Consider the following 24,122-nt stretch of genomic DNA (forward strand, 5'->3'; position numbering starts at 1 on the left):
AGTTCCCATTGTTATATAATTGAAGCTTTTGATGATATCTTGATAGGTTTTAAGTTTGGAGTTGAAAAGGACTAAATTGTAAAGCCAGTTGATTATTTTTTACAATAGGGACTAAAATGCACAAATTATGAAATTTTTGGTATAAATGAGAAATAGGAAGTCCTTTATGGACTCTAGTGATTTTGGTATAATATTTACGGTTTAAATGTGAACGATATGTAAGTCACGGTTTTAAAGACTAAATTGAATAAAATGCAAAAGTTACATAAATTTGAATTGAATGTGAAAATGGTTGTTTATTAATAATTTTATATGTTATTTTTAATTCGTAGCTAACGTTGACCCGTATTCCTCGAAAAATAAAGGAAAAGACAAAGTCATCGACGAATAGCTCGGAGTTTACAATTTGTGTTTCTATAATCTAAACTATCTTGTAATTGTTGCATATTGATTTGTTGTGCATAGTAAGGATATAAGGTGAGATTCCTTGGTTTAAATGAAATGAAATGGATTGATTTGAAATGATTGATGTTATGAGGATTAAATTGAATATTTGTGAAAAATGTGTATATTTAAACAAATGTGAAATTGAGTATATATATTAAGGTGATTTATTGTTGCTATATGTTGCATGAATGTATTCATGATGAAAAATAAATGTGAATTGAGATATTGGCTGATAATGAATTGAGTAATGGATACCCTATTAATTTTTCGAGTAGAGTCAGATATAGTTGGCTGTCATAAGATAGGAAAGGTTCAAGGTTACCTCGACTACGAGTTGATAAGGCATTTGGTTCCAATTTATTTCGGTTAAACAGATGAGACAGTGGGTATCAAACTTATTAATAGCGCTTGGCGCAACCATTTGCTTCAGATTTATCCAATGAGGCACTGGGTGCAAAACTGGTGTGTTGGTTGGATCCGTGTATTCGTCCGAGTCCAAGTCAAGTTAATAGGGAATAAATGGTAAAAGTGAGATATTTGATATTGAAATGGAAAATAAATGAGAAATAGAACTAGAATGAGAAATGGAGTACTTAAATGTGAAATGGTTTGGAATACTGATAGAAATGTTGATTTGAAATTATGGTTTTGGAAATTGAAATGGAATGTATCATCTTATGAATTGAGATATCAAATGATTTGTGAAATAGATTTCCATGTTTCAATATTAGTAAAATGTATTTGAAGTGACCAATGAATACATGAACTTGCATATTTGACATGTTAATTGCATAGCATCATCTAATTTTAACTTGAGCATTTTAAATGTGTTATGTTTTGCTTCTTTGTTTGGATTATAGAAGTACCATTGAGTTATACTCAGTGTATGGTTTTGTTTTTCGTGGGCAGGTTAGGTACCTTATAATTCAATCATCAACTCAGAATCCAACATCAATCCCAAACTCATGTGTTGGTTATGATTTCATTTTGGTCTTGGCATGTACCTTTATGGTTATAATGATCATTTTATATTTTGTTGGCATTTGGAGAGCATGCACATAAATATATATATGTATGTGTTGGAAATAGTCATGTAGTTGCTATCTTGTTAAATACCTTGGTTTTTATGCTTAATGATGTAATGGTTGATAAAATAATATGCTATGTGATGTGTTTTGGTTGATAATTGGCTATGGAATGATGGATGGTATGTTTAGGTTATGTTTCGGAAATGATTTGGTAAGTTTGATGCTTAAAACATGATATTGCTTGAATGGTTATTTGATGCTTGATTAGGTAATAGTGAAAGTGCCATTGAAGTTTTATTAGGTTGGTATGTATGTGGTCTTTTGGTTGGTTTTAATTGTTGATTGAGGTGCCAATTGTGGCATATTGGTCAGACACTTAGGTTGGTTGTTACAAATGATGATTTTGGTTTGATTTATACTTTTGAATTGTAGGGATGTGGTTTAAATGGTTGCTTGTTGCCCAAGTGAATGTAGGTTGAATAGCTTGTTTTGAAAGGTATTTTCAGGTACACACAGTCTAGTACACAGCCGTGTGCCCTATATGGTTTAAGGCACGGCTGTGTGATCTGTAGGATTTGGATGATTTTTGGTGCACACGGCCATAGTCTATTACACGGTCCAGTGACATAGTCGTATGACATATTTTTGAATATTTACACTTTTAACTCACACGGTCTCGGTGAGTGTACACGGTTGTTCGCACGTCCGTGTGACTTTAACCCCATACAACATCATTTTGTTGCACAGCTTGCCTACACGATTGTATTTCCCATCCCATACGACATTAGCATTTTCACACGGTTAGGGGACATGGCCGTGTGACCTTGTTTGCAAATTTTCCCATCTTTCTGTTTTAGTTTCAATTTGATTTCTATATGTTGTTAGGTTGGTTTTAAGCTTTCGTAAGCTTAATATTAACCTGAAATTGATTGAACTACATGATATACTTGCTAATATGTGATGAAATGATATTTAGTTGAGATTTTGAGCTACAATTTGCATGTAATTGTTTTATATTTATTTGTAGTATCCTATTGCTTGGTTTTGGAAACCGGACCAAGTAAGGGGTGTTACAATTAAAGTTAAATGTGAGATTTCACCAAACGAAGTCCATGACAAAGTTTGCATGTTTGAATCCGCATGTTTAAATCTTTTTTATCAATAAATTTTCTTCTATGAATTTGCATGAATGGGCTGCTATATTCTTGAATCCTTATATACGAGTATGCATGTTTGAGTCCGCCATATTGTGAATTTTTTCAATGAATTTGTATGCATGAGCCGTTGCATCCATGAATCTTCTTTTGGGTTCGTGTGTATAAGTCTGTATATAAGAGTCAGTAGGGTTGTCCACCACGTTAATTCGAAATGACTCTCTCTATTCAGTGGGTTTATATTAAGATCTTATGTAAGAAGTCTATACGAAGAGACTATATGCCTTACGATATTTCACAAGGAGAAATTTTCATGCATATTGTATTGTGCCACTATGTGGTTTATGCTCAAATAGGAGCTGTGAAATATGATCTCAAAAGTTTAAGCTAAGTAAGATCTTGGCGAGTCTAAAAATTTAAGTAACTTATTTTAGAACTTACTAAGTTCCTCATGAACTTACCATGTTTCTTTTCCCATTTTAGGTAATTCCAAACTGTAGTTCATGGAGAATTATAGAACTAAGCCAGAACCTCCAAAGCCTTGTGTGAGCATGACATCTTTTATTTTGTAATATGTGTAGATATCGGGGCATTGCGTGGTTTAAAATTTTGTTTTGTGCTTGTATTAGAACTTTGACCTCCTCTAGATGTACCAACGTCTAGAGTAGAAATCTTGCACAAAATATATGAAAAAGTGGTATTTGCAAGTATACTGGTCAAGTTGTAATATAGTTACAACAGAGTAGATGAGTACTCTGGGGATCATACCCAAGGGAGGCGACTAAATGAATTCTAACCTAAGTATAAATAAATTTAATTAGTATTTTAGTTGAATTATATTACAACCACATAAAAATAAAGGATTTTAAGGTTCTTAATAAAATAAAAAGAAAAGAAATAATGAGAAATCAAATAGTAAATTTATTAAATCTGAGAATGGGTGATTAGCTTGCTTCGATAATCATAATCAACTGTCGCTTTGGGTTTTCTTGTTAAATCAACTAGTCAATAACCAAGCAGGATCATCCGATCTTCCACTAGAACAACGAGTTGACAAGAACAACTTATCTCTCAACCTCATAGTCCAAACTAGCTCAGGGTTAAAGGGTTCACGGATAGGCCATAGAATCTTGGATTAATTCCCACCTTAATGACTTCCTAGGGTTGTCAGGCCTAAGGTTTAAGTTCTTTCTTTCCTGAACAGTTGATCTGATAAGAGAACCCTTTAAAATAGTTAATTAATCATACTTCCACTCACTAATCCCCCACAAGAGGATTAGTTACTTATGGATCTCATAAACAATATACACTTGATAAAAAGAGTAGCCATGTATAAAAATTCAAGAGCATAAAGTTTAGAAAAAGCCTGATTTGTATTAAAATAGAATGCCAAATCCTCACAGAGTTAGATCATGTTTCACAAATCTAATTTCTTCTACAAAAGGAAAAGAACAAAACTAAAATAAACCTAAAGCCTAAAAAGATAAAAGCTAAAGACTAAAATTAGGAAGAAAATTAAACAATATCAAGATTTGTCCATAACATGTGTTAATTGAGCCTATTTATTGACTTTAGAGTGGTCGTCATCCTTAACCCTATGTTAGATGTTGTCCTAATGCTTAATGTTTGATTGTGCGGACCAAAATGCTCTTGGCTCGTAAATATTTTTTGCACAGAAGTGATGTTATGTCTAATATCCCTAAACCGGGTCTAGTAGTTTCAGGTATATTTTTTGGATTTCGAGTGTGAAACTAGGAATTTATGGGGTTTCTAGTAATTTTTAATTTAATTTAGGAGGTTAATTTTGTAACAGCCCATTTTTGGTGAGATCGGAACAGTGGTTTCGGGACCACAAATCTGAGTCAAAAATAAAATTTTATTTTATTTTATTTTATTTTATTTTATGGTTGGTATCATGATAGGAAGGTCACATGAAAATTTTGGTACGAAAATTTTACCGATTGTGTGTTTAATTAGGGAAAAGACTAAATTGCATAAAATGCAAAGGTTGGGTTCTAGTAGCTATAAGTATCAAATAGCTATGTAATTTAAAACTTAAGGTCCTTATATGGTAATTAGACCATTGAAGAGTAGTTAGTAGATATTTTAATGACTCATCCATGGAAAAATTAGAAAAGGGTAGGACTAAATTGGAAATCAATAAAATTAATAGATGATAATTAATTAAAAAGAAAAAAATAATCCATTTTCATATCATCTTCCCCAATTTTTCTATGGAAACCTAGGAGAGAGGAAAAAAACTTTTCAAGCTTAAAAAGGTATGAAATCAAGTCTCGTTTTTAGTAATTTCTATATTTATGGAATCGGGATAGTCTAATCTTTCTATATAGGGGCTTTATTTGAAAAGTTATCAATGTATGAAATTTGGGTCATGGATGAATATGCTGAAAATTAGAAATTTATGATAGAAAATGAAAAGTTATTCATAGATAAACAACTTTTACAAATCAATTTTTGATGAAAACTTGATTTAGGGACTAAAATAAAAAAAAGTGATAAAACCCATGGAAAATTCTAAAATTTGTGAAATGTATGTGCTGTAAATGTAATATATAAATTTCGGCTAGGCTTGGAAAGAGGGTTAAATTTCATGAATTTTATTTTTCGGGCTTAGGGACGAAATCAAAATTTTTGAAAAGGATGGGGCAAAATGATAATTTTGCCTAGGATGTAATAGAATGCAAATGTAAATAAAATGTGATAGATTAATAGTTAAATTTATCCATATAGATCCGAAAAGACCAACTACGGAACTAGATCGAGGAAAGCAAAAGGTTTCGGATTAGTTGACATTCAAATACGAACCATTTTCAAGGAAAGTTCGTGTAACTTAAATATGTATGTTAATATGCTTGAATTGAATTTTATGATTGTGTTGATATGTGTGAGATGATATATACATAACAAAATAGTCCTAAGTTGTGAAATAAGGACAAATTATCATGTTCTGGTTGAACGTTGAATTTCGGTGGATTAAGAATAATATTGCATATGTTGCAGATAGAATTTAGCCTGGACGAGTAATTCTAATGTAAGCCTTCTTGAGCTTAGGTTATAAATTGGATTTAGCCCGGATGGGTAATCCAAAATTACGCACTCTAGAGCATATGATGCGGATAGGATTTAGCCTGGACTAGTAATCTTGCTGTAAAATGTACGGCTCAAGAGTGTACCTTTTTATTATGAACCCTAATTGGTACTTTTGTACATGTGTATTACCTGAATATCTATCGAAATTTCAATAGTTCGACAGAAAAGACTCTTGAAGTATGGAAAGGTGAAATTAATGGAAGCTTGTAATGTGATAAGCTCATGTATGTTTACATGATATTTATATGTGGTTATGCAATTAACTTGTTTGATTAAGTGTTTGTGTTTAGATAAACTCACCCAAAATTTATGGAAAGTATGACTATGTATGCTTGTATTGATAAATATGATTGGTAAGTTTATTTTCCATTATACGAACTTACAAGCATAAAATGCTTACTCCGTTTAATTTTCCCTGTTTTATAGTGCTCAAAGCTTGCGAAGGTTGGAAGTCAGTCAGAGCAGTCATCACACTATCCACTATCTCATTTTGGTATAAATAGAAATCTCATTTTGGTTAATGGCATGTATAAGCTTATTTGGCCAATGATGGCTTGTAATTGTTATTTTGTAATCTAGCCACTGGGGTGGCTAGTGATGGTCTAAGTTTGACTATTTTTTAAGTAATATTTTGGTAATCACATAATTGCTTATTATGTGTGTGTTTGTTGGAATTATGTTAGCATATAAGTTGGTGCATGAGATAATACCACATGATTAATGGCAAATTTTATGTGAATATGATGTTGGATAGGTGGATATATACTTTTGAGTTTTAGTGCAGGAAAATGGTAAGTTTTAGGTGACAAATGAGGCTAGGAAATGGCTTTATTTTGTCCACACGGGTAGACACACAGACGTGTCTACTAGCCATGTGAGGCACATGGCCTGTTCATACGGGCGTGTGATACTTGAAATGTTGAAATTTTCTAAGTTTTTAAAATTTTCATATGTTACCGATTTAGTCTCGAATGCATGATTTAAGCTTTATATGTTCGATTTGAGCATATTAATGTGAATGAATGATATTTACTAAAATGAGATGACATTTGATAAATAATTATTCTGAATTGAGTTACAAGTTCGGTAATGCCTTTTAACCTATTTTGGCGACTGTTACGGGTTAAGGGTGTTACATTTGTTGGTATCAGAGCTACGGTTTAGTCGATTCTAGGACTGACGTAGCGTATGTGAGTCTAGCTATACATGCCATATATAAAACTATGATAATGTGATGACTCCTGACGTTTTCAAATGTGTTTTTATATAGTAATAGATCTCGAACGAGCTGTAGCGAATGACGTAAAAAGTAACGTGTCAGCTCCCGCTCAAGGGACAACACCTACTGAATCTAGGCCTGTGACAAGTAGTCACGAGGGTGAGGCTAAAGAAGCCTTCTTTCAAATATTAAACGAGTGGTTCACACAGTACATTCGTACGAACCCAGCTGTTCAGCGACCTCCACCCCTACCTGTTCCCCAAACAATCCCTGTAGTTCCTCAAGCTATTGATCCTCTACGATAAAATAAACCACCTGTTGATAAGATACAGAAACATGGAGCTGGGGAATTCAGATCCAATGTTAATGATGACCCTAAGAGAGCCGAGTTTTAGTTTGAAAACATGATTCAGGTATTCAATGAATTATCTTACAGACCTGAAGAATATTTAAAATGTGTAGTATCTTTGTTGAGAGGAACCGCATATAGATGGTGGAATACCTTGATATCTGTAGTTTCGCAAGAAAGAGTCACTTGGGATTTCTTTCAAGTTAAATTTAGAAAGAAATACATCAGTCAAATGTTCATTGATCAGAAAAGAAAAGAATTCCTTGAATTGAAGCAGGGTCGTATGTCGGTCACAGAATATGAAAGAGAGTTTGTACGACTCAGTAAATGTGCTTGTGAATGTGTTTCTTCTGAAGCCATAATGTGTAAAAGGTTCGAGGATGGATTGAATGAAGAAATCAGAGTGTTAGTTGGAATTCTTGAGCTGAATTAGTTTGTTGTTTTGTTTGACCGAGCTTGTAAAGCTGAAGAGCTTTGCAAAGAGAAAAGAAAAGTCAATTCTGAGGTTAGAGATTCTAGAAAGAGATTTGCAGACAAATCACATCAGTTAGCATCAAAGAAATTTAGAGAATATCATCCTCGTTTTACGGCTTCTAAGATAATTTCGATTAGAGACATAGATGTGAGACATTTCAGTTCTAAACCTCAGGCAAAATCCGTTGCTAGTATGGGAAGCTTTAGAAATGCTGGACCTGAATGTAAGCATTGCAATCAGAAGCATTATGGTAAATGTAGATTAATGAGCGGAGCTTGCTTTAAATGTGGATCTCTTGATCATTATCTCTGGGACTGTCCAGAAAAGTTTACAGCTGAAAGAGAACAACCGATGAAAGTAAGTAACACGGCTACTAGAAGGAGACCGCCCCAAAATACTGCAAAATATGAGTGGTAACCGAGGCACTACAAGAGATTTGACTGTGAGATCTGAGGCACAAGCACCTGCTAGAGCTTATGCTATTCATGCACGGGAGGAGGCATCATTGCCAGACGTTATTATTGGTACTTTTTCTCTTTTTGATACTGATATAGTTGTGTTGATGGATCCTGGATCAACCCATTCATATATCTGTATGAATTTAGTATTTAAAAAGAGTTTACATGTTGAGTCTACAGAGTTTGTAATTAAAGTATCGAACCCCTTAGGCAAGTCTGTTTTAGTTGATAAAATTTGTAAGAATTGTCCTCTGATGACTTGGGGTTACTGTTTTTGTAACACCACTTACCCGTACTCGAGATCGGGACAAAGTACGAGGCGTTACCAGACATATACTTGGACACATTTGGAAAATACAGGTTATAAAATTTCATTCTAATTTAAAACCGACTAAACAACATCATAGTGTCCCGATTATGGACCTACAAGGTCCAAAACATACATTAAAAGCAATCAGGGACTAAACCAATAATTATAGAAAATTTTAGAAAAATTACTAGGGTTATGCCTTACACGCCCATGTGGAGGTGAAGCACACGCCCATGTCCCTCACCCATGTTGAATTATTTGGATTTATTTTTCAATTCGAACTTACAGGGGTCTTCACACGGCCAAGCACACGCCCGTGTTCCTAGCCCTTGTCACCCACAAGGCCTAGACAAGTCTGTGTTATCGCCCGTGTCCAAAAATCCGGACATTCTGTTTATGACATCATCATTCATTTTGAGACATACAGCCAAGGCACACACCCGTGTGTTAGGCCGTGTCCTCTACACGGTTGAGACACACGACCGTGTCTCTACCCGTGTATTTACTACCATGGAAACTGACCTAAAATTTTTAGTGCAGGGGACACCCGGCCGGGCAACATGCCTATGGGGCTGACCGTGTGTTACACACGGCCAAGACACATGCCCGTGTGTCTACCCGTGTGGACCTTTTTAAGGCTATTTTCCAAGCCTTAGTCGCCCTCTATCATCCATACACACTTAGAGACTTCAATGGTATTTAACATGGCCTAATTATACTCTTAAACAACCTTGACATGACTCATTGCATGTTAACATCATCTCGTCGGTTTAGTACATGCTAAATTATCCTTTTCGTATTAGGGATTAACATAGCACATTTTACTTTTTACACTTAGGCCATATTATAACCATATACCTTTATATGCTATGTCCACTCTTAAATTATTAGGTTCCATTCCAATCGTCCAGTCATGATAAACCTCATCATTATATCTTATGAAACATTTAAACATAGACATGCATCATTGGTAGGTTTACTACCTACATCAATATGAGTCATATCTCATGGCCATATACAAAAGAATAAGTATATCATGTAGGCCATTTCATTTGCTAGCCAAATGACACATATAACAAAATAACCAAAAAACTTATACATGCCATTAAACAAATGGAAGTATCTATATACCAAAGCAGGACAAGTCGATAGTGTGTTGATTCTCTAACCGTCTTTCAATCTTCACGAGTCCACGAGCTCTGTAAGGTAGGGAAAAGTGAAGGGGGTAAGCATTTATATGCTTAGTAAGTCTGGATAACTGAAGGTAAACTTACCAGTTAATTAGCATACAACCATATTAGGCACTAATTCCAACAAGCATGAAATAGTTTCCCTATCACATGCACTGAATCATCAAGTTAGTCTCATAACAATACATCATGTCATTAGTCTTAGATGAGCTCATCAATTCAATATTTCCATTTCTATTTCTCATGTTAATCCCGTTGAATTTCTCGAAAATCTTGATGGATAGCCCAATTACCGTCAAGTTATACAAATAATCATCTCTAGTACGCACTCCCGTGAACCTTTTATCTTACGGCAGGATTACCAGTCTAGGTTAAATCCCCTGTAGTATCAACTCATAGAGCAATATCGGGATTACCAGTCCAGGCTAAATCCCTTTCTACAACAATTGCTCTCATAAGCTCAGATCTGAATTGTCAGTCCAGGCTGAATTTAGTCCTCAATCGGATTACCCGCCGGGCTAAATCCTTAATGCACCAATATTCTTTGGGAGGATCGATCACTCAAGGAACACCCGTCTGAGCTAGATCCTTTCTATTTTGAGATCGTCGGATTACCCGTCTGGGCTAAATCCTTTTCTACAACACATGTAAGATCTCATGTCATGTAAGCCATAATTTATCCATCGAATTTCTTTTTCTATTTCAACCGGGACATTTATCATTTTTCCTTTACACAAGCACATTCATAAATTATCATGGGATGAATATCTAAATTTTCATACATTCAAGAATACGCATGTTTAAGTATATTAAGAGTTTACTTCGGATTATACGAACTTACCTGGTAATGGCTTCAGTTTCATATTTCGGTTATTTCGAAACCTTTTGTTTTCCATGATCAACCTCTGGAATTGTTTCCTCGAGGCTTATATCAATAAAATTAGATTATTAATACATCAAATTATTCGTTTTAGGCCTAAACTCACCCCCGGCCAAAATGACCATTTGCCCCTAACCTTTCACAATATTTACAATTTAGTCCTAAGTCTTGTATAATGAAATGCATGAAATTCCTTGGCTACCCAAGCCTAGCCGAATGTATTATATACTAGCACACATTTTCCTCTATTTCACATTTCTACCCCACATTTTATACATTTTTCATTTAGGTCCCTTTTTGGTGTTTTCATGAAAAATCACCGAGCAAAAGATGTTTATCTAACATCTAACTTTCATAACCCTCCATAAATCATCAAAGAACAACCATATCATACATGGGTCAAATTTCTAACATGAACCCTAGCTTGAAATATGGGTAGAAATGGATAGAGCATGTTACGAAGGTTTTAAAAATACGAAGAACATTAAAAACAGGGCTAAGGAACACTTACTATTGAGCTTGAAATGTTGGAAAACCCTAATTATGGAGACTTCCTCAAATTTGACAGCATGGAGAAGAAAATGAGTGAATTTTTGCTTGATTTTCCCTTTTTATTTCATTAATTAACCAAATGACCAAAATGCCTTTTCTTACTAACCTTTCTAAATTTTCCTGCATGCCCATTTTTGTCCAAAAACTTAGAAATTGGGTAAATTACTCTTTAAAGACCTCTAATTAATATTCCAAAGCAATTTCATACAAATTGCTTCTAGAATCCAAGTTTTGCAATTTATTCAATTTGGTCCTTAATTTCCAATTGGACACCTTACACATAAAATTTCTTCATGAAACTTTAACACATGCTTATTTTCATATCCTAAACCTCATAATAATCATAAAATAATTATTTTAACGTCAGATTTGTGATCCTAAAACTACTATTCCAACTATGCCTTAATTCTGGATGTTACAGTTTTAGGGCTGACTTGATGCTTCTACTGTTTGATGAGTTTGATGTGATTCTAGGTATGGACTAGCTGACTATACATGATGCGATTGTGAATTGTAGACAAAAGACTATCGAATTGAAATGTTAAAATGGTGAAATTCTTCGAATTAAGTCTGATGATTCGAATGAATTACCTATTATGATATCATCTGTGTTAGCTCAAAAATATTTGAAAAAGGGTTATGATGTAAATCTTGCATATGTATTGGATACAAAAGTGTCTAAATCAAAGATAGAATCTGTACTTGTTGTTTGTGAGTTTTCGGATGTATTTTCAGAAAAATTATCAGGTTTGCCTCCGATTAGAGAAGTTGAATTTGGTATTGAATTAGTACCCAGAACAACGTCGTTATCAATAGCTCCATACAGAATGGATCCAACCGAATTAAAAGAGTGGAAAGCTCGGTTGCAAGAATTGACAAATAGAGGTTTTGTACAACCGAGTTATTCTCCCTAAGGTGCACCAGTATTGTTTGTGAAAAAGAAAGATGGCACGATGAGAATGTGTATTGACTACAGACAGTTGAATAAAGTGACTATAAAGAACAAATACCCCTACCACGGATTGATGATTTATTTGATCAGTTGAAAGGGGCTATAGTATTTTCAAAGATTGATCTAAGATCGGGTTATTATCAGTTGCGAGTTAAAGAGTCTGGTGTGCTGAAAATCGTGTTCAGAATGAGGATGGACATTATGAATTCCTTGTTATGCCCTTCGGTTTAACTAATGCTCCTGCCATTTTTATGGACTTGATGAACCGGATATTCAAACCGTATTTAGATAGATTTTTCGTTGTATTCATTGATGACATTCTAATCTATTCATGAGATGAATCTGAGCATACCGAACACTTGAGAATTGTTTTACAAACTCTACATGATAAGAAATTATTTGCAAAGTTTGGTAAATGTGAGTTTTGACTTAAATAGGTTAGATTTCTAGGACACATTGTTTCAGCTGATGGTATTAGAGTTGATCCAAGCAAGATTTCTTCTATTGTTGATGTTTCTCCAAGAAATGTATCTAAAGTCCGTAGTTTTCTAGGCTTAGCAAGCTATTACTAAAGATTCGTGAAAGGATTTTCAATGATTGCGACACCAATGACACGACTATTACAAAAAGACGTGAAGTTCGATTCGTTAGAAAAATATCAACATAGTTTTGAACAGTTAAAAGTACTGTTAACAGAATTTGTGATTTATAGTGACGCGTCATTAAACGGTCTAGATTGTGTTCTGATGCAAGAATGAAAGGTTTTGGCTTATGCTTCTCGACAATTGAAACTGCATGAAAAGAATTATCTGACAGATGACTTAGAGTTGGCTACAATTGTGTTTGCGTTGAAAATTTGGCGACACTACTTATATGGGGAGAAATGTCACATTTATACAGATCACAAGAGCTTGAAGTATCTGATGTCACAGAAAGATTTGAATTTGCGACAATGAAAATGGATTGAGTTATTGAAAGATTATGACTTTGTGATTGATTATCACCCGGTAAAAGCTAATGTTGTTGCTGATGCCCCGAGTCGAAAATATTTGTTTACATTAAGAGCATTGAACACCCAATTGATTATTTGTGATGATAGGTCTATTTTAGCTGAATTAAAAGCTAAACCAGTATTTCTTCAACAAATCTGTGAAGCTCAGAAAAATGACAGTGGATTACAAGCTAAACGAATTCAATGTGAGCCTATTTCTGATTTAGAATTTCATATTGGAACTGATGACTGTTTAAGGTTTCAGAATCGAATTTGCATACCAAGAAATACAGTATTCGTTTAGAAAATCCTGCATGAAGCACATAGTAGTCACTTTTCTGTTCATCCAGATAGTACCAAGATGTATAACGATCTAAAACAGCTGTACTGGTGGTCGGGTATGAAACGGGGTATATCGGAGTTTGTATCGAAATGTTTGATTTGTCAGTAAGTCAAAGCTAAACATCAAGTACCATTTGGTTTACTACAGCCTGTAATGATTCTCGAGTAGAAATGGGATATAGTTACAATGGATTTTGTATCAGGATTGCCCTTAAATCCGAAAAAGAAAGATGCTATCTAAGTTGTCGTTGATCCACTAACTAAATCTACTCATTTCATACTGGTACATATAGACTACTCACTTGATAGATTAACTAAATTATACATTTTTGAGATTGTTCAATTACAATGAGTGTCACTATCTATTCTTTTTGATAGAGATCCGAGATTTACGTCGCGATTCTGGAAGAAACTGTAAGAGGCTCTGAGAACAAAGTTGAATTTCAGTACTGCTTTTCATCCTCAGACTGATGGTCAAACCGAAAGAGTTATTCAAATTCTCAAAGATATGTTGAGATGTTGTATTTTAGAGTTTGAAGGCAGTTGGGAGTTGATTTAATTTGCGTATAACAACAGCTTCTAAACAAGTATAAAGATGGCATCATACGAAACTTTATATGGCCGCAAATGTCAAACTCCGCTATGCTGGACTAAATTGAGTGAGAAAAAGATTCACGAGGTTGAATTGATCAGAGAAACTGAAGAAAAAGTGAAAACGATTCGCGACAGTTTAAAGGTAGCTTCAGATCGACAAAAATCCTATGCAGATTTGAAACATAGAGAAATTGAGTTTCAAGTCGGGGACTGAGTATTTTTAAAAGTGTCACCGTGAAAAAAGGTTCTTCGATTCGGCTGTAAAGGAAAGTTAAGTCTATGATTCATTGGGCCGTATGAGATTATTGAGAGAATAAGGCCTGTAGCATATCGACTCGCTTTACCGTCAGAACTTGAAAAGATCCATAATGTTTTTCATGTTTCTATGCTACATTGTTATAGAACCGGTCCGTCACATGTGGTCTCTCCGATAGATGTTGAAATTCAACCCGATATGTCGTAAAACAAAGAACCGATCAAGATTTTGGCTCGTGAAATCAAAAAGTTGAGAAATAAATGCATAGCCCTAGTAAAAGTTCTTTGGCATAAACACGGGAAAGAGAAAGCTAAATGGGGACCCGAGGAAGCTATGTGAAAATAGTACCCTAACCTTTTTACCGGTAAGATTTTCGGGGACGAAAATACCTAAGGAGGGAGAGTTGTAACAGCTCGTTTTTAGGTCAAATAGGAACAGTGATTTCGGGATCACAAATATGAAGTCAAAGTATTTATTTTATATTTTAATAAGGTCTACAACATGATAGATTAATTATGTGAAAGTTTCGTAAAGAAATTTTACCGTTAAAATGCTTAATTTGGTAAAAAAGACTAAATCGCGTAAAGCGTAAAACTTGTGTGCTATTAGTTTAATGTGCCTAATAGCTATGGTTTATTAAATTAGAAGTCCTTAAGTTTTAATTGGACCATTGGTTGTTTAAATGGACAATTATGGACATTATTATGCTTGTTTTAATGGTTTTATTTAAGGTTAAAATGGTAAATTAGTTAATAAATGTTATAATAAACAAAAACAAAATTTATTGTATATCATCATCATCTTCTTTAGCCGAATTTAGCAAGAAGAAAAGAAGAAATTCTAGGTTTTCATTCGGCTATGGTTCATTAGCTAATTAAGGTATGGTTTTTGCTTGGTTTGTAATGATTTTTATGTTTTTTAGATCGTTGCTTTGTATTCTAGCTGACCCATGCCTTAATTTTTGAATTTGTTCATGATTTTGTGAAGTGCAATTGTTGAATACTTGAGTTCTTTAATTTTTAATGATAGATTATGGCAGCTTGATGGTAGTTAAACTAGTTTTATAAAATGATTTTTGAAAAAAATACAAAATAGGGATTAAATTGTGAAATTGTAAAATGTGGTGGCTAAAAGTGTGAAATAATGAAAGATATGGGTTGCTAGTAGTATATAGTAAATTCAGCTAGGCATGGGTTGGTATAAAATTGCATGAATTTGCAATTTTATGTGATAAGAACTAAATTGTAAAAATTAAAAAGTATAGGGGCAAATTGTAAATTTTCCAAAATATGAATTATGGACTAAATTGAATAGATTGAATGCTAAATTTATTGAATTTGATAATATATAGATCAAGATAAGCCCAGATCAAGTTTAGATCGGGGAAAAGAAAAGATCGATGAATAGCCAATAGTTTTTATCCGAGCAATACGAGGTGAGTTCATATAATTAGAATCAAACTTTTATATATTTGTAATTATTGAAATGAATGTGTATAATTGATATACTTGAGATATGAATGCCTTATCGATATAATCTATTGGTTATTGAGCCCTGTTGAACTGTATGAATTCATAGGATACGAGTGACATATCACTAGTGTTACCGTTTTGGTCGAGTTCCTACATTTGTTGCGGACTCACCACAGCTCGTATGATCTTACTGATATATCAACTCGTAAGAGCTTACTGTTTTTAGCTCATTAAAGCTTACCGTTTCAGCTCAATAGAGCTTACTGTTCATCAGCTCAGGAGGAGCTTACCAATCATGGCTTAAAAGAGCATAAATGATAATGAATTGACAGATTATTGATGTTATCACCCGAGTATCCTTTGAAGTTCTAATAGGTTCAATGGGCATAAACTATGTTTATATAGATGAGTACTGTTACTGAAAAGATTATTGGTTATAAGATTGAGAATGAAATGTTGAATGTTATATATATTGAGTATTGAATTGTGATAATGGATGATTTTATGTATTAATATGACTAACCTATGGATGAATGCTTGTGTTAGATATTTGGAAATTGTATGGAGTTTACCTTAGTTATTTGTATTGATTTGGTATAAATGGTAAGTTTAATTCTGAATTATACGAGATTACTAAGCTATAAAACTTACTCTGTTTCTTTTTCTATGTTTTATAGAGGTTCGATAGCTCGCTCATTTCGGATAAGTCGGAGTTGCACATCACACTATCCAATTTTTGATTGGTACTTTTGAACTTGTGAATATATGTAAATATGGCATGTGTAGGCTAGTTTAAAAGATGTTAATTATGTTATTTGATATCAAGGTTTTGGTATATTTTGTGTATGAGTTAAGCCATGAGATTTGGCTTATCTTGGTATTATATTTTGGTTGAATATAAGTGTTCAATTATGGTATGTTTTGGGCAAGAAATAGATGGATTGAAAACGTGCAAATGATGTCTTGATATGTATTTGGCATATGAATGAATAAGGCATGGTGTTAATTAGGTATTTGAATACCAAGTTGAATTGGTATAATGTGTGTATGAAATGTTATGGAATGATTTCCATTTGAGTTATAAAATGTGGTCATTTATGTTTGTAAATGCTTATGTATATAGAGTGGCAAAATAGCTTTGCAAATAGCCTATTTTTGTCCACAATGGCAGAGACACGACCGTGTGTCTCAGCCGTGTGTTACACACGGTCATGTTGCACGGCCGTGTGTCCCCTGATGTTGAAATGGAATGAAAGTTAGCATGCTCCACACGACCTCACACACGGGTGTGTGATTGGCCGTGTGGTACAAGTTAATATGTATGCCCTGTTTTCACACGGTATAAGACACGGGCGTGTCTACTAGCCGTGTGAGGCACACGGACTGTTCACACGGGCGTGTAATACTTAAAATGTTGGAATTTTTCTAAGTTTACAAAATTTTCATATGTTACTGATTTAGTCCAAAATGCATGATTTAAGCTTTATATGTTCAATTTAAGCATATTGAATGTGAATGAATGATATTTACTGAAATGAGATGACATTTGATAAATGATTATTCTGAATTGAGTTACAAATCCGGTAATGCCTCTTAACCTATTCCGGCTACGGTTACGAATTAGGAGTGTTACAACCTGACCACGCTGCCGTGTGACCCCTGTTTTATAAGTTTTCAACTATTTCCCAAATTATTTTTTTTTGTTTCAATTTAGTCCCAAATTATTTCCAAACTAATTTTTTAGGGCCTCGAAGGCTCAAATTAATACCCAAATGTATATGTTCGCTAGGTTTGTAATGAATTTTAGGAAATTAATGTTAAATGACATTATTGATATGTTTTAATATTAATTGTTCGGATTTGTTTGGTAATGCTTCGTAACACTAATTCGATGACAGAGACAGGTCAGGGGTGTTACAAAGGAGCTTTGTTGGAGGGTAGGCTCAAGCACGAAAATTTCAATTAATGAGGACACTTAGATCTCGGGGCCTGATAACTATAGATTATCTTGTTCTATTCCTTGCATACAAAATTTGAAAGTGGCAAATCTTATAAATGTTTATACTAAAACATGGAAAAAGGAGTTAGTAGTCAATACCTTCCCAGAAGTGGACACGACTAGGATCCTTCGTACACCTTTGGTGATGAAAGTTCACGATAACCTGATTGTATGGAGTGATGAGCCCTCGGGGGAGTTTTCAGTATGTAATGCCAATAAACTATTACAAAATTTTCCCGATAATCCTAATGCTTATGCTTTATAGACCAACTACAGGAACTTCTACAAACAACTTTGGAGCTTAAACCTCCCTTCTAGAATTAAAATTACACTGTGGCAGATTTCTTGAAACTTTTTACCTACTGTAGTAAATATGCAAGTTAGGAAATTGATATCTATTATAACTTGTCCCCTATGTGGAGGAGGCGCTGAGAATTTGGACCACTTATTTCAAGATTGTCCTGTAACGGTCGAAGTTTGGTTAGAATTGGGATTATCGTCTTTTGGGAATAAACCAGAAATGGATTTCTTTGAGTGGCTCACCTGGGTATTCAGAGTGTACTTGAATCAGCAGAGGCAAGTAGTTTGTGTTGCGCTTTGGGCCATCTGGAGTGACAGAAATGCCAGAATTCATGATCGGAAAATTAGTATTGGTTGGGATATTGCTTGGTTCATTACCCATTATTGTACTAAACTGGAGGGAATAGATAAAAGGAGAATTACATAGGGATTAAGAGAGGTGAAATGGAGTGGTCCTTATGGGTCAATCAATAAAGTTAAGTTTAAAAGAGCGTATGATAGTCGTCGTTTTGATTCGGCATCGGGATAATTGCGTGAAACGTCGAGGGACATGTATTGCTCTCTTATTTGGAGAATCACAAGGGGGTCTCTTTGTGTTTTTCTGCCGAAGCCCTCGCATGTGTCCTAGAAACTCAAACGGGTTTAGAAAGAGGGTGGTTAGAGGTAATAGTAGAAGGCGATGCATCAACAATTATAAAGAAATGCCAGTTCCAAGGAATAGATAAGTCACAGATTGGAGTGCACATACAAGATAGATGTTAGCAGATAGATATCAACACATCGATTTCAATTATACACCCAGATCAGCTAATGGCTTAGCACATATTTTATCTACGAAAACTTTAAAGTGAGGCGAGACAGTTTACCTGGTAGGGGGAGTCCCTGCTTATGTGGAGCGAAAGATAGCCATGGAAAGGGAGCGAGAACCAAACTAAGGTGCTCTGGTGCGACGAGGGAGAAGGGGGAAAGTGGGGAACACTATTGATAGAAATGTTTTGTCTAACACAATTCTTTCAAGATGGGAACCGTCAACAAAGCGAAATGACCACAGATGGTTGGGACGGGTGCCAAAATCTTCTAATGGGGCAAATTGTTGGTGACATTTACTCTAGATTGTTCTTTTATTGGACCTTTAGTTTTGTTTGGGCCTTTGGTTTTAGTTTGCTTTGTCTCTCCGTTTACACTTTTAGTTTCTTTAGTTTCGGTTTGCTTAGTTTTGGTTCTGGTACTTTATATTTGGTTGTTATGTTTTATTATTAATAATAAGCCCAATCTGAATATCTTTCAAAAAAAAAAATCAAGTTTTATGTTTCTTTTCCGTAATAAATTATTAATATAAAATAAAAATAATTACAATTGTAATTACAATTACAATCATTTTATTGATAATTTATATATATTATCATGTAACTAAAATCTAGACCTATACTAAATTACACATATTAACTACCATTTAATTAGTGTATAAAAATCACTTAATTATCGTTTTGATTAAAGCTAAAATTTTGCATTTCTTAATGAAAAAGATATTATTTTCATTGTTATTCATTATTATTTTGATATGCTTAATTATTCTTATTTGATGTTTGATACTTTTATTTGATTCTACTAATACCTACTTACATAACTGTAAATGCATTTTTAATATAATGTTTTGTCTAACAATTAATATTTATTAATACTTTTATTTGATTTTAATAATACTTACTTGTACAATTAAAGTATCAAATAATATTACACTTTTTGGTAAACTACTAAAATTGTCACTTTTGTTTACCTCAAGTTACATTTTAGTCACTTATGTTTGAACCACTTATGTTATCGTGTTGTAACATTTTAGTTACTGAGTTGTTAATTGTTGTTAACAGTGTAACAGTAAGCTGACATGGCGTGTTAAATCATCATTTCAAATAAAAATTTTAGGTTAAATTGTACAAATAGTCCCTATATTTTTTTCATTTTGGGCAATTTAATTCTTTTCTTCTATGTTCTTTTAACTTCTTTTTTTCTTTATTTTCTATTCTCTTCTGCTTCTCCCTTTGTTTTCCTCCATTCTCCATTTCTTTTAACGTAGTTTTTCTATATTTTCTATTTGTTAAAACTAGTCCTTATACTTTTATTTTAGTGAACAATTTAATTTTTTCTTTTTATTTCTTTGTTTGTTAAAGCCGAATATCTTTGATTACATACTCTGTGTGTAAACCCAAAGATTATTTTCGGTCACTGCAAGATGAAAAAAATCGATCCTATTGAATTAAGCAATACCAATTCTTCTTCTATATATAATAGAACACCAAGCTAAATTGTACCAAAGACATTGATTTGCTTACCAAATTGATGTCAAGAACTAAAAACTAAGCTAACCCTAATGAGATCAGAAGGGTTAACCAGATTCATGTGAATCTTCTTTGAAATATCAGCTCCAAGCAATTCTATAAAATCACTATAATAATCTATTTTTGGATCATTTGTATAGCTTCAACAATAACTGTAAAATATCAAAAACCCCAATTCACAATTGTCTATAATAAGCAAAAAAAAAATGATTAAAAAAAAAAGAATTTTTATTTTGGGTTTTCATTAAAGGTAAGTACAAAATTGTCACTCTAAGCTGAAAACATATTAAAAACTAATCAAAAGGAAAACTAAACAGAAAGTAAAGGAAATACCTAATACCAAAATAAAAGTATAGGGACTAATTTTAACAAATGAAAAACAAAGAAAAATTATGTTAAAAGAAATGAAGAACGGAGGAAAATAGAGGGAGGGAGAAGCAGAAGAGAATTGAAAATAAACAAAAAAAAAAAAGAGTTAAAAAACATAAAAGAAAAAATTAAATTGCTCAAAATGAAAAAATATAGAGACCAATTGTATAATTTAATCTAAATTTTTTGTTTAAAATGATGATTTAATGTGTCATGTCAGCTTACTGTTATACTGTTAACGACAATAAACGACTCAGTTACTAAAATATTACAACACGATAACGTAAGTGACTAAAACGTAGCATTTAAAACATAAGTGACTAAAATGAAACCTGAGGCAAACAAAAGTAATTATTTTGATAGTTTACTCTACTTTTTTGGTTGAAAATAAAAACAGATTTAATACATTATTAAAATACCACTAAAGCAAATAATATCATACTTACTAATTATATATTCTATTTTTACATGATATTAATTAATCTTTTTCTACTTTTTTCTGATGTTATTATTCTGGTTATTAAATTAAAAGAAAACTCAATTTAAAAAACAAATTATCATTCTCAGTGACAACTAATTAATTATTTTATTTAACAAGTTTAGAATTTTTAATTATTTTAATTTTATAAATTTTGTATTTTAATTTTATTACTTTTAAAACCTCAGTTCATTGTCTCAAATATCTTATTCACTTTTATTATAAATTAAAGGAATCATCATTTAATTAGTAATATATATTATTTGATACGTTAGTATTTGGTATATTGTTGTATACTCTCTTTCTTTTCTTTTTATTTCGCAAGTAGATTTTTAATATAGTTTAAATATAGTTTTGTTATGTGTCTTTTTTTTAAATATAGTTTTATATATTTTACTATATCCTTATATTACACTTATTACCCTTTAATCCTACTTATGGAGTCTAAAACTCGATCGACAAGATATCAAATAATTACCCTTCCTTGATATTATAAAATTATTATTTAATAAATTTAAAATTGCGTAAAAATAAATAAATAAGGTTTAAATATTTCAAAGATTCATGAACTCTTTGGAAATTTAAAATTTAGTCCCTATAATTTAATTTTGAGATATTAAGTCTAACTACTTTTTTTGTTTAAAATCTCGGTCCCTCCATCTAATTTTGTTGTTAAAGTTAATGGTGTCAAAGTAAAATAACTTTTAACCCTTAATATTTACAATTTTTTCAATTTAGTCATTACCCTTTAAAAGTAAATAAAATTTTAAATTTATTTTTAATATTTTAAATAAAACATAAAAGTATTTTTAAATAAAAAATTATGAAAAAGTAAAAACTCTTTAAGATTTAAAAACATATTTTTAAAAATATAAAAAATTTAAAATTCAATATTATCTAAACTAGACTAGCCACCAATTGGACCAAGAACCGATTAGGGTATCGGTTCAATGAGAGGTAAAAATAGGTTGACTCACAATTTGGTACGACCTAATTGAACTGAGCTAAAAAATTGGTTGAAGTGGTAGTTGAACCAATTTCGAACTAGTTTAACCAATTGATTCCTAGAATGATTGGTCTAACTGGTTTAAAGCAATTAAATTATTTTTAAAAATAAAAATAAAAATAAGATATTATAAATTATAAATTATAAATTATAAAAATCGGTTCAACTATTAGTTCAATTAATTTTTAGCCCAATTTAACTAATCCTTACCAGTTTGCGATCTATCGATTTTTAAAAATTTTAACTTTGTTTTTATCAATTTGGTCTTATATCCTTTAAAAGTATTTAATTTTTAAATATTATTTTTTGTTCTTATTTTAAACAAAAAATTATATTTTTGAAAATTATATATTTTTAAACAAAATATCTTTCAAAATAAAAATTAAAAAGTATTTTGAAAATACAAAAAATTCTAAAATTGAATATCATCTAAACTAAACAGGACCAATTAAATCAAAAACCTGCAAGTGTATTGGCCCAATGAGAAGTAAAAAATTGATTAACTTGCGAACTGATATAGAGGGATTGAATTGAGATAAAAAATTCAGTTGAATTGACAATTGAACCGATTTTTGTTTTTTAAAATATTTTTTATTTTTAATTTTTTAATAATTTAGTTGATTTGAATCGGTCATTTTGAGAACCAATTGGTCAAACCAATTCAAAATTGATTCAATCAATGTTTTAACTCGGTTCAACCAATCCATATCAGTTCTCAGGTCAACCGGTTTTTACCTCTTGTCGGACCGATGTCTCAATAGGTTCTCGATCCAATTGACCAATCTAGGCCAACTTAGATAATATTGAATATTGAAATTTGTTTATATTTTTAAATTCTTTTTATTTATTTATTTTAAATTTTTAAAAGTTTTTTCATTGTTTATTTATTATTGTTTTATGTTTTTATTTAAAATTTGAAAAAGAATTAACTTTTTAAAATTTAAGTACTTTTAAAAGATAATGATCAAATTGAGATATTTTATATTTGAAACCACTAATTTTAACGGTAAAATTAGATGAAGAAATAAAATTTTAAATAAAAAAATACAGAAACTCAATGTCTCATAATTAGAATACAAGAATTAAATTTTAAATTTCAAGACAAAAACCATAAATATAACATTCACTCTCCTTTTATTTATTCAACGTTGTTCACTTTAAGTTCATACATACATGTAAAATAGATGGGTAGATAGTTAATATTTATTATATATTATAAATATATTTAAGAAAGTAAAAATAATACATATTTTCTATAAGTTGATTAAATTTATTGTTTTGATTATATATTTCATTAACCTATAACCCACCAACCAACTTAATCAAACTTAAAATTGAGTTGTGGTTGCTACATATATGTATACAATCACAATTTGCTCATTATTTTCCTTCCCAACAAATAACAATTTAAAGTATTAAAAAAAATGAGATAAGTAACCTCAAAATATTAAAATGAACAAATGCACGAAAATGAAATTTATTTTCAACAAGTAGTAGATGAATAATTATATTTGAATATCTGTCTGTCATTATGATTCATTACTCAATGTAAGTAAGAAGGTGGCAATTGTTTGTTAGCATAAACTAAATGCATTCCTTGTTCCTGTTCTCAACATCACTCACTGTTGTTTGCCCATTTTATTTCCTCTGCGGTTCCATAACCCATAGAAGATGAAATCAGTGCTGTTTCAACAGAATTATTTGGTTATGTTTGAATAATGCTTCAAGTTTTGAAGAACACTCAACTTGGACACATCGTCCCACCTTCACTTGCAAGTTGAGCATCCTTTGAAACTTCAGTTGAGAAAGCTCTTTCCGGAAAAAAAAAAAAAAAGCTTACGAGTGCCTCTTGTC

At 32.2% G+C, this 24,122-nt stretch overlaps 1 long non-coding RNA gene across 1 annotated transcript; it reads right to left on the reverse strand.

Annotated features, from left to right (window-relative positions):
* Positions 1-17,762: 17,762 nt before the first annotated feature.
* LOC108451865 (uncharacterized) lies at positions 17,763-19,179 on the reverse strand. The gene is made up of 3 exons (XR_001866306.2): positions 18,946-19,179; positions 18,323-18,703; positions 17,763-18,240 (listed from the first exon to the last, which is right to left on the reverse strand). It is a non-coding gene; the product is annotated as an uncharacterized LOC108451865 (long non-coding RNA).
* Positions 19,180-24,122: the final 4,943 nt, after the last annotated feature.

Source organism: Gossypium arboreum, chromosome 9 (assembly GCF_025698485.1).
Source record: "Gossypium arboreum isolate Shixiya-1 chromosome 9, ASM2569848v2, whole genome shotgun sequence".
Classification (NCBI taxonomy): domain Eukaryota; kingdom Viridiplantae; phylum Streptophyta; class Magnoliopsida; order Malvales; family Malvaceae; genus Gossypium; species Gossypium arboreum.